Source organism: Macrobrachium nipponense, chromosome 7, assembly GCF_015104395.2.
Source record: "Macrobrachium nipponense isolate FS-2020 chromosome 7, ASM1510439v2, whole genome shotgun sequence".
NCBI classification, from domain to species: Eukaryota; Metazoa; Arthropoda; class Malacostraca; order Decapoda; family Palaemonidae; genus Macrobrachium; species Macrobrachium nipponense.
The window spans coordinates 51131274-51144122 of record NC_061109.1 but is presented as its reverse complement, the minus strand read 5'-3'; the positions used below and the strand labels follow the sequence as shown (position 1 = coordinate 51144122).

The following is a 12849-nucleotide window of genomic DNA, read 5'->3' as shown; positions in this document are numbered from 1 at the left end:
TGGAAGAATACTCGAAGGAATATGTCCTACCTAAAATGTAGGGCTTCGGGGAAGCGACCACAACTCGACCATACCCTGCGGTCACAAATCATTTCTTGTGGAAAGAATTGAATAAACCGAGTATTTCTACTGTGGAGAAATACAAAACAATCCTTAAGTAACCGCTGTTTTCTCCGTCTATCTAACCAAACCTACAGGTATCTGATCTAGTACGTGTTTTTTTATACTGACCTCAAAAATAGTATGTTGCAATACTACAGCAATATTGACAACTGTAGTAACTTTATAAAATGTAAGACTAACCTGTCCATCATTTAGTGTGAATCTTATGGCGAACCTTATAGATGGCACTAGACTACGGACGATTATAACTTTCCTCGGGCGTAAGTATATTATACATTTATGATATATATATATATATATATATATATATATATATATATGTGTGTGTGGTGTGTGTATGTATATATATATATATATATATATATATATAATATATATTTTTTTTTTTTTTTTTTTTTTTTTTTAAAGAAAACATTCTACCAAGGGAAAGAATAACATCATAGCCTGAGTGGCCGGATGAAATCCGAAAGAATGAAGTCCTCCCTGTGTACAGCAAATGTATATGATATTTTTGTAAATGAACGCATTAATAAACCACCATACTAGAATTTGTCTTAAGGAAGGACACCATTTTACTAAGTTAAACAAGATAAAGGGCGGAAAGATTTATAAAAAGCATTAATATTTGCAACTCCCCTATCTTTTGACATGTTATCGAGGAAACAGGGGAACATGCCTATGGGGAGAGAAAGAACCAGCTGGCAGTCATTTCCTGGCACATAATATTAGACATTTTTCATCCGTTGTTTTCGTTACGGACTCTAACTCATTATCTCATAAAGAGAGAATTAACGTAAATTTATTTTTATATCATTGTATACTTAGAAGTAAGGTGACAGATATTACTGTTTGACCTTACTCTTGATAACTGTCAGTATTATTTTTAATATATTATTTGGAACTTTGTGGAATGATAGAAATTAGTGCCACGTTTCAGTTAATTGTTAACATCTAAGCTACTTTATATTCATGGTTTGTTCAGAAAGAACTGTTGTCATCGGTCCTTCAAAAATATATTTGTCAGAACTCATTTCTGCTATTTCCTTTCTATTGAATGTATAAAATGGAATCCGGTATGAATCCAATTTTCTCGACATTTCCTCAAAATCTTCATGGAAATGAAGTCTCACTACTTTCAAACTTCGGAATTTTACAAACTTCCGTTTCACCAAGGTTGGATGAGAGGAATAAGAATTCTAAAAAGGACAAGCGTGTCTGAAATCATAACTGTTCATACTGGTGATGCAAAATTTGGGATTTATGTGATGTAATACTAGCGTTATAAAACGGCTCTGAGGTTCTTTAATGGAAACAGGTATTTTTTATAATGAATAAGAAAATAACATTCAGCATTGCTTTTTTCACAAAAAGTTGTACTGTCAGTTTTTATAAATTACTGCAGCAGTCAAGTTACCATACAGTTGTATTCTGTCTGTTGGCACACACACAATATATATACTATATATATATATATATATATAATATATATATATATATAATAATTATATGTGTGTGATGAAAATTCACTGGCTCTGTATCATGACCAGTCACTGCTGCAGTGTGGGGTCTTAAGGTGGGAGGTTGAAACCAACGTTAATTGAAAACCTGAATTTCAAGCCGATAATGGCCCCTGTGTGCTTGTTCCATGTGAATAGGTTTCAACTACTGAAATAATATATATATATATATATATATATATATATATATATATATATATATATATGTGTGTGTGTGTGTATGTTGGCACACACACTATATATAATATATATATATATTATATATATATATATATATATATATATATATATATATATATATATATATATTTAATCATATTATTTCAGTAGTTGAAACCTATTCACATGGAACAAGCACACAGGGGCCATTATTGGCTTGAAATTCAGGTTTTCAATTAACGTTGGTTTCAACCTCCCACCTTAGACCCCACACTGCAGCAGTGACTGATCATGATACAGAGCCAGTGATTTTTCATCGCCTTTGGAGAGACGCGATGCGTGTCTGTACAAACATACGCCTCTGTGTAATCTGCAATTTTGTTTTGTATCTTCGACAAATCTCCCCCTTATCTACAGACTCCTTTCTCATACTTCTCATCCAAGCAGGTCTGGGTGGGTCTTCTTGTTCCTCTGGCGACAATCAGAGTCTATCAGACTCCATTACGTTCTATTCTCACAGGGATTGTAGGAAGGATATGTCCAAGCTATCTCCGTCTCCTTTGCAGTATAGTTCAACTACGTTTGGAATTTCCACTTACTTTCGCTTTTGGTATAATTTCAAATTCTGTCTTGCCATCTGATTCATGCTGTTTATCCTTCAAGGTTTATTCTCAAATCGATCAACTCTTGGGTGGAGTTACGTTGGCATACCATGATTCATATCCGCACGGCAGCAGATCGTACTGCACTCATTATGTAATGTTACTTTTGTGTGCGATATCACCCTATTTAATCTCCAAATGTTATTCAGGCTTCCATTGGTTGGTTTGCCTTTTTTATGCTTTTTACGTTTTCATGTAGTTCTGCAAAAGGAATTAAGCCAGGCTGATTTTTCATAATTACATCCTAAAATCATTTATTATTATTATTATTATTATTATTATTGCGCATCTAATATAACTTATGATGTACAGATACACACGTATCCTGTAAGAACAGAGAGAGCACTAGAATAACCAAATGTATGCAATTACTCAGCTCTATTCTCTTACAGCGTAGCAGTGCATCAACAGCCTGGACAACAACACAGCAGCACTATTTTACACTACCTCAGAATGACTACTTAACGGAAGTCTTGGAGGTCTCCCGAATGCATTAATTTTCTTCCAGCAAAGAGGAAATGAGCAGCAAAGGTAAGACTACCAGACAACTTATGTCATCTCTCTCTCTCTCGAAAACTCCAACTCCTCACTTGAGTGGAGTGTAGCGCATAATTTTTACATTACAGATGGAAAACGCGACATTTTATATCGAAGACAACAGTAACGTCAACCGTTGCATTCATGCAGGAAAACTTTACATTTCCAAGTTAGAAATCTAACTTGTAATGATTATATGTAAATTAATTGGGCACAGCAACAAAGATTGATTATTCCGGAACTCTGTTCCTAATCCCACCTCGTGCATGTCCCGAGATTAATGTTGGTGAAACATGCAGAGTCCTTCAGTGCGAGTTGAGGCGTGCATGCCTTCAAAACGGCACTCTCGAAGCAACGGTTGCAAATCTGGGGGATGGGAACCCCTCCTTCTCAAGAGATTCAGCCCCACTTTCTGGGGTCTCATCTCACCCAACTCTGTCCAGTAACTAGCTTTTCCAGTGTCGTCGCTTTCATACCTCCTCTAAGCCTATTTGAGGAGATAAACAGGACTGGCATGAGCTAATATATATTTTAGTCGGTGCTCGCTTCTCGTTAGATCTGATTGCTTGACTGGTTACATCTTCTGGCACATCCCATTTAGGTGGAACGTAACTTCTCAGTGTCCTTATACCTTCCGGGCATTTGCGCAGAGGTATCGGAATTGTTAACATGTGACTATTGGAAAAAGTTTCGACAAGTTGCAGGTGTACTATTTTTCACGACTAATGGTTTATATGCCCTTTATCCCCAAAAGGGAGAATATACATCGCACTTATCTCATTGGATTGTCTGCGGATTACAGCATATTTGACAGTGGTGGTATTGCTTAGCAGGGATTGTTTGGAACGGAGACGAACAATATTGAAGTGATCAGTTAAACTCTCTCTCTCTCTCTCTCTCTCTCTCTCTCTCTCTCTCTCTCTCTCTGATCGGTCAATAAGAGTTGCTGTCTCATTTGTTCATCACCATTGTGTCTCAAAACCATGGCCAGCAAAATGTTATTCTTACAGCTACAGTTATTATAATAAAAGAAAAACAACGCTAGCGTTACAGTATATGTACATATACATTTTTATATGTACATATATAATATACGCATACATATATATCATATGTGTGTGCATAATACGAATTTGCATGAAAGTTATGCATAACAACAGAGAAAGAGGTTAGCATTTTTCCTTCAAAAGAATGCCTGCTGATTTATCTTAGCTTGCTGTTCACACACGCCGAGTTATCGGATCTCTCGCTATCCTTTAACAAAAGGCCAAGCTGTGTTTGATCATATGATCAAAGGTTCTCCAGACGACTAACGAGGTTCTCTTGGAATGCATGTCCGGTTAAGAGGGCGACCTTTGTTATCAGTATTCTATGAAACCATCAACTATCTTCATAGAGAAAAATATCGACGATCGCAATAAAGAACTTTCAAGTTTGAAGTTTCACAAATACACCAAATTCCGCGTAGCCTGAGGGTCAGTAGCGCCGCCGACGTCTATCGAGTAAGTTGTAATTGGAAGGAAAATGAGTTAGCAGGTAAGGGGTCTTTGGTGGTGTTAATGGAACTTAATTAGAGTGATCAAAAGCGGGGAAAAAGATGGGTCTCTCGCGGGGCTTGTCTTCGATTCCTTTTCACTTCATCATCAACGTTGATAGAGTGTTATGACCCAATTCTATACCCTTTTTTCTTGAAACGTTGCACAATTCACTCGCACAAGGGAAATGTTCTTCTGGCTTATATACACACACATATATGCACACATCTACACGATGGCGATGGATAGACCTAGGAAGGCTCTTGTCGCTTTCCAAAAGACCGACTAATGTTCCAGGATATGTAGACGAAGGAAGAAATTCCTCATGATGAATAGTTGATATAGGAAGAATATTAGTCCTGGAAATATTCATATGATATAGTTTTAGACTGTCTTAAGCCTATATGTCACAGAGCATGACTCAAAAAAAAAAAAAAAAAAATTAACGAGCTCGACAAGAAAAAAAAATTATTTTAAAGATCAGAATAGTATGCCAATGAGGACGTTGGAAAAAGAGGGAATTGGTGAAATAATTGAGTGAAGGAAGACAGTAGAGGAGAAACTCGAAATGGGATAAAGGGTAGTCAACGCAATAAGTTACAACAGATATGGATTGATCTGACAAGAAATAGAGGCTTAAAGGAGTTGAGTTGAAAGGGCCCTCTCTGATGTCTAGCTGTTCAAAGACGTTGTTACCGTTTAATAATGTGCCCCGTAGAAGGAGACTAGGTATTGGTCGATCGCAAATGCGCACACTAGGTAATTCTTCCTGTCGCTTTCATGATAGTGTCTTCGCTGATTTATTGTAGAAAATGTAACCTGAATAACACTAGTCCCTACAGAGGTTTGTACATTAATAAACAATGCACATAAGTTGAATTATTTGTTGTTTGGAGACATAATGAATTTTCACTAAAACACTTCTCGTCGGATAACAATGTCCAAAAAAAGGGGTAAGGTGCCATCTTTTTCTATTTCTAGCGTGAATTTGATACTTGGGACTTGTTCAAACAATTCCAGCACAAATAATGTCCACATACAGGAACCATGGCACAGGTATAGGAGTAGTCTTAGGGGAAACATTTCTTATGAAAATTCCGCATATAGATATGAGAGAAATGGTGATACGTGGTTACCCAATGCCGCAACAAATTTGTTTTTATATAATTTTGCTTTAAAAATGTACTATAATCTTATATAAAGAATGTTATGAATTCTGATCTTTAACTGACTGTGAGTGGTAAATCTAATCAAGTCAGTTCATGTTTTATTATTTTCTACTACTGAATCAATAGGCACTACTAAATAAAAAAAATATATATCAAAACTTGCTAATGGGGAGTCGGTATTGATCGTGATGCCGTATAATTTTTCTGTTAGGTTTAATCATTCAATAAAACAGATGTCTGAAGAGCTAAAGATAGGTCTCAAAAGATATATTATACAAATATACATATTATATATAGATATATACTATATATATATATATATATATATATATATATATGCATATATATACATATATATATATAATATATATATATATATGCATATATTATACAATATATATATATATATATATATATATATATGCACTATATATACATAATATATATATATCTATAATATATATATATAATATATATATATATAGATATATATATATTATATATGTGTGTGTGTGTGTTTGGTGTTTCTTTTTTCTTTTTTGTGTGTGTTTGTGTGTGTGTTTTTTTCCTCTTTTTTACGTGTTTTAGCCAAGCCGAATGATATTTAGTGGAAAACTTTGTTGATTACTACATCAAGGCAGTTCACATTATTTTTGTACATGTACTAATATTGCTTAGTGATATTAGTTATGTTCTCCACTTTTACAGAGGCCTTTGATTTATAGGTCATTGTGGTATGTAAGTTTTTATCACTTTTAAGTTCAGTCAAGACATTCCTGAACTACTTTGAGAAATAACTCTTGATTTACATCACTGTGACCGGTAAATCAAGGTCTAGCCTCATTATCAAAGCTGTAAAATAGTAGATACAAATACATTAAAACTTCATAAAAGACTCGGACTAAAAAAAAAAGTACGCTAAAGAACAAATACAAAATATTCCGTTTAAAATGCCAGGAGAAAGGTGTTACCACCGAAGTGGAAAGGATAACACGAGTGACAGGAAGAAACGTTGAAAGTCCAGGGTAAACTTATGTTAAGAAAAGAGGGTGGAGGCATTTTGGTTGTTTAACTTTGGGACTACGTAGCTGTTTTATGCAAAGAGACTTGAGGATTGCCAGCTGCTGGATTCGAAATTGATTGTATTCAATATATATTTTATATTTTTTTAGCGTGCTGTCGAATACTGGAAAATTCTGGATTCGACAACTGGACCCCAGTCCGATAGCTAAAACCTCTGTGACAATCGATGCGGACTTTTAGTAACCTACGCCCTCTTAATGAGAGAATGCCTTGACGAAGTTTCTTGGCTTCACCTTGGAATGTTTCTTCCTTGGTGAAGCCTTGAAACGGGCAAGAGGGCTCTCGAACTTGGGGAAATTTTCCCCAAGTCTCGAATCTAAATTTCTCTCTTTAGTCTTTCACTAATTCCTTTTTTTATTTCGACCTCTTCCTATTTTTAGCATCCTACTTTCTTCTTGCTGTCCATACCCTATTAGTAATATTTCTTTTATTCAATTTTTTTTTACTAGTAAATAGCGTGGATATTTCCACATTCGTTACATCATGCAGGTTTGATGAATGGGAGAAGGGATCACGGTTGGGAGGGATTTTCATTCAAAGCTATATGTGAGAGTATAGGATGACGTCAGCCGTCCCGAAGATGGTTTGGACCTTTTGGCGGAACTGTTCCCGGAGGTTGGGTCATCGGAATCCAGGGGATCCAATCTTTGGGAATAGGACTCTCGGCTTATGGCCGGAAGCCCGTCATTACAGATGCAAGGGGGATGATTCCATGATTTTATGTCTCAGTCCCAACAGGCGGGTTGTAGCTTACACCTGTGCCTCTGTATCTGTTTTGATGCGATCCTACGGGTAGGGTATGGAGCGGATCATCTGGGAAGTATGCTCTCACTGTGCCGATAGTGGAGAATGTAAATGCCCTTTACAACGTATGATACTTTCTTAATATTCTCAAACAGGTTAAAACAAACAAACAAACACAAAACATTTAAACAAACAAACTAAAACCTTCTTATGGATAATTCGGCTAATGACCCCCCCTCCCCTGGATTTGCTGACTCTCCACCGGCACTGTGACGACTTTAGCGACTTCAAGTAATGACAACTCGGTTGACGACCAGGGAACTAAAAAGGGCCTTTCCTCCAGTTCCAGTATTTACACACTGGAACCATTTATTCCTTCATCCCCAGGATGCCAGGGGATTAAAAAATCTGGCAGTGCAAATGAAAATTGTAGTAGTCTTGTATTGTACGGGCATTGCACTTGATATGAATTATGAAAAATTGTTCACTCATTTTAAACCATTCGGAGAGATTGAAAGGATGAAGCTGAAACTCTCAAAAGACAAAAAAGATTTTGAAGCATATATAACTTTTCAGGATCATTCCAAAGCTATGGTTGCCCTTTCCAATATCAAAAGTGGCAACATTTGCGGATTTTCTGGCTGTGCAAAATTGCATAATATTCAAAACGTTTTGGATTCTGAATTTGACTATATTCCAAAGTACTCTGACTTGTGTGATGCCCAGAAAATTGCTCCAAGGGTATTACCTGAGCCAATTTGGTATGTTGCTTCGTACAAGGAAGGGTGCAACAACATCATTAAGGGATACGAATGCCTTGAGAAGAAAGTTGGTACCATTCCTCAAGGAAATTTGAAGCGTTTTGGATATAATCTATTAATTAAGGCTGGGAATGAATCCCAAGCAGTATTATTGAGAAATTTTAAACCTTCTGATTCAGATAGCATTGGGAAAGTTTATCCTCACAGCACCTTCAACCAGTCAAAAGGATTAATATATTGTAGAGATTTATATGAGTTTTTCTGATGAAGACATACTGAAGAGATGCCCCTCTTCTGTTTATAAAGTTAAAAAGCTACCAGGAGATAACAATGCCATCTTGTTGATATTTACCACCCTATCTTCCAGACTATATAAAAGTCAGACACTTGAGCATTGCTGTCAAGAAATTCCACCCACGACCTATGCAGTGTTACAAGTGTTATGATTTTGGTCATGTTATTGGGAAATGAAAAAAGATGCTTCATTTGCTCCAAATTCCATAATGCTTCTGAATTCCACGATACCTCCAAAGATTGTGTATCCGAAAGATTTTGTTATCATTGTGAGGGAGCTCACTCTCCGAACTCAAGACAATGTCCTCTGTATAAATTAGAAACAGACTATAATAATACTGCTAATAATGAACATATCACCTATAAAGCTGCAAGAAAACATATTTTTTTTTAGGTAATAATTCGACTTATGCGAAAGTAGCATCCAAGAATCAGCATTCAACTGATGATATACAAGTTTCTCATTTTCTTGTCTGGTGCAGAATCAAGGATTCCTGATAACTCTACTTCTTCATCAAGTCGATCAGAATCCAATTCTTGCATTGACGCTGGTATTCCCAAATCATTACCAAAACGCCAGCATATAAATAGAATAATTGGAAAAAAGAATGACACTACTACCCAAAATCAAACTAAAAAAGAAGAGCAGATTTCTGTACAGAACAGATTCAACATACTTGCCACTGATGACAGCACCAAAGAGACGGAAGAACTTTCTGAAGTGGAGATGGTGGAACTAGAAATCCCAAAAGCAAAGTCAGAAAGAACGTGTACTTGAAAGTACAACTCCTCCCAAATCAAAAAAATCGAATAATGAGATATGCTTAACAAAACAGCAGAAGATACTCTTCAAGTATACATACCTGAAAGGGCTTCTACCCATGTTTTTTACCAAACCCAATTGAAGCAGAAATAGTAACATTGCTTCAACTCCCAACCTCTGAATCTGAACTTAATGTTCAGACAATCATATTACCACCCATGTGATAAAGGCTGAAGTACACGCAAATGCACACGGTTCTCAAGAAGCGGAAGGAATCCTTACTAACAATGTACCTCTTGAAGAAATAATCCCTCACCAGTTATTAGGCAAAAAACTAGTAAATCAATGATATCCCATAAAACACCAAGGGAATAAAATAAAACAACCCCACAAAATGTCCTGTGGCTGTAATGATTGTTTTTTAGACGAATTCAATGACCTTAAAAATATAAGTATACATAATATGAATAATCTAATAGACAATTTTACTAAGAACAAAAATAAAAACCAGTATGGTAAATTAGAAAGCCACAACACTGGTTGTATGTGTGTTGACCATCTAATAAAGAAGCGTGCAACAGGCACCCTTCATCTTGAAAAATTTCTAGAAAAATTTAATCACAATCCAAAAGAAATTCAGGAAACTAATCGAAATCGAAGTAACCAACAGGGAGCCATAGCTAAAGAAGCAAAACCTAATTCAAAAAATACTGCTACTGCAGTTAAACAGAAAACCCATTCCCGGCAAAATAAGCAGAAACAATACTCTATCTAGTGATATTCCACCTCCACTACCATAATTTGTTACAATTCATACGTAATCCAATGGAATGTTAATGGTCTTAAAAACCCGTTTGTTTACATCAAGGGGAAATTCAAAGACTATTAAAATATTATAATCCAATTGCAATATGCTTACAGCATACAAATGATACCGTTCAATCAATAGGAAATTACAATTAGCATCTCATTCAGTTCCTTCGCTAATACATTAGGAACTGCAATCTATATTCATAACAGAGTAACTTACGATGCTATATCCTTTAGAACCTCAGAATTTCAATTATCTGGAGTTAGATTACATTTAGATAATAACTCCTTTAATATTTATAATATGTACAATCAACCACTCTTGTAACTATAATTTGCAAAATCTACCTAAAGATATTCCCCAAAAGGCAAGAGAATTTCTATTATTAGGAGACTTTAACTCCCACAATCCCATCTGGGATACCAATTGTGTTGATGTTGACACAGATGGTTCAAAGGTCGAACAGATGATGAATGATCACAACCTCTGTATATTGAATGAGGCAGAGAGTAGCACTTACTACTCAAAAACTCATGGCACCTATTCGTCAATTGATTTAACACTCTGTTCCAATAGTATTGTTGATAGGTTTGAATGGAATGTCCTAGATGACCTGTTTAACAGTGACCATTTTCCTATTTGTGATTACCATATTAGGACATACACCAACTTCTCCGATCCAACGGTATAATACAAATAAAGCTGACTGGGATAAGTTCAAGTTTTACACTAGGCAAGTGCCTGCCTTTGATGTTATTACCCAGGACCATGATAAAACAAACGACGACTTTGTGAATTTTATCACACAAGCGGCTGATAAATCGATGCCTCTGACTGGCAATCGACAGTTGAACATTCGGTCCCATGGGGGTGGCAGACACATTAACCCAACTGATAAAACGAAAAGCATGCAATTGGCGAAGAAAATTAGAAACCCTAAATAAAAGATTCAAACATTTGAGTACAGGTCCCCTAATGTTAGGGAATACAATAAACAAATTAGTTGACATAGCCATAGAAATTAGTGTATTGAAACCATATTTCAATAAGATTTCTGCTAAATTTAGGAAGGAAGTAATTAAAGGCAAGATAATTTCATGGCAAAAATACGTGTCAAGCATATCAGATAATACTTCTATGCAGAAGGTGTGGCAGAAATTTAGGAAGATTAACGGTTCTTACAGCAGACCAGCAAGACACGCATTAATGCATAATGGCTCATTAATACATGATACTCAGACAATCTCTAATATTATCGGTCGTAATATTGAAAACATAAGCAGTATTGATAATTTAGATGCCCACTTTCGAGCCCTTAAAAGAAGAGAAGAAGCAATACCATTGAATTTTGATACTGTAGAAGATATTTACTACAATAAAAGATTTACTGAAGAAGAGTTGGAATTTGCATTATCAAACTGTAGCTCAACAGCCCTGGAAAAAGATAATGTAAATTTCGATATGATGAGAAATCTAGCCCCTTTAGCCAGGCCTATCTATTGGATTTCTATAATCATCTTTGGACCAAACATCTATTTCCAAAGGCATGGAAACATGCAATAGTAATACCAATAGCTAAGGCAGGAAAAGATCCTAGTAATCCAGATAATTACAGACCAATTTCACTAACCAGTTGTGTTTGTAAATTACTGGAAAAGATGGTTAATTATAGATTGAATTGGTGCTTGCGTCGTAATAATGTTTTATCAAATTCTCAATTTGGCTCTCAATCGGAGCGATCCACCTTGGACTCTCTTTCTCACCTGGAAAATTATATGTACGTAGAGGTTTTGAACGAAAAACAGATCACAATAGCCCTATTTTTTGACATTCAGAAGGCATATGATACAACATGGAGGTACTCGATACTAAAAAATCCTTGCATCATAACGGTTTCCGAGGACATCTTCCTATTTTTATCAGAAATTTTATAGATGGAAGAACATTTCAAACTCGTATTGATAATATTTACTCTGAATCTTTTAAGCTTGACTGTGGTGTACCCCAAGGCAGTGTTTTTAAGTGGAACGCTTTTTGCGTTGGCAATTAACGATATAGTAGATCAAATGCCACAGGGCATTTGATCTACTATATCTTTATGTGGACGACTTTGCAATTTACTATTCATCCAACAATCTTCGTCATTTGCAAAGAATTCTAAATAATGCCATTCGAAAAATAAACAAGCTTGGACTGCGTCTGTTGGTTTCAGACTTTCGGCAGAAAAAACTCAGGCAATAATGTTTTATAGGAATAGTAGATGGAAACAGAATCAAGATATAAATCTTACTTTGGGCAATGTACAAATCCATTTCCAAGATAAAGTAAAATTTTTGGGACTGGTCTTTTGATACTCATTTGAATTGGAAAGCACATGTATCTTACATCAATCTAAATGTAGTAGTGCTCTTAACTTAATGATGAAATTATCTCATACAATATGGGGTGCAAGGAGATCAACTTTACTGATGATATATAAGGCATTGGTCTTATCAAGAATAGATTATGGAAGCCCAATATATGGATCAGGATTCTGAAGCAACTTTGAAGTCTTTAGATCCAATACATACTCGAGGCCTGAGAATTTGTAGTGGAGCGTTTAGATCATCCCCAAATCTCTCGGTTTTTATGTGAAATTGGAGAACCCCCTTTGTCGTTGCATCGGGATTTTGTAACAATGCGGAGTGCATT

The 12849-nt window shown here is 35.7% G+C and overlaps 2 protein-coding genes across 5 annotated transcripts in view; one reads left to right on the top strand and one right to left on the bottom strand.

Annotated features, from left to right (window-relative positions):
* Positions 1-12849, top strand: part of LOC135217350 (head-specific guanylate cyclase-like) — a 999777-nt gene that overhangs the window by 501100 nt on the left and 485828 nt on the right. For all 4 annotated transcript variants that reach the window (XM_064253180.1, XM_064253181.1, XM_064253184.1 and 1 more), the window contains one exon: positions 2854-2992. The gene's annotated coding sequence lies outside the window, so the exon portion shown is untranslated. The remainder of the gene's footprint in view (positions 1-2853; positions 2993-12849) is intronic.
* LOC135217599 (guanylate cyclase soluble subunit beta-1-like) overlaps positions 1-12849 on the bottom strand; it is a 409846-nt gene that overhangs the window by 374642 nt on the left and 22355 nt on the right.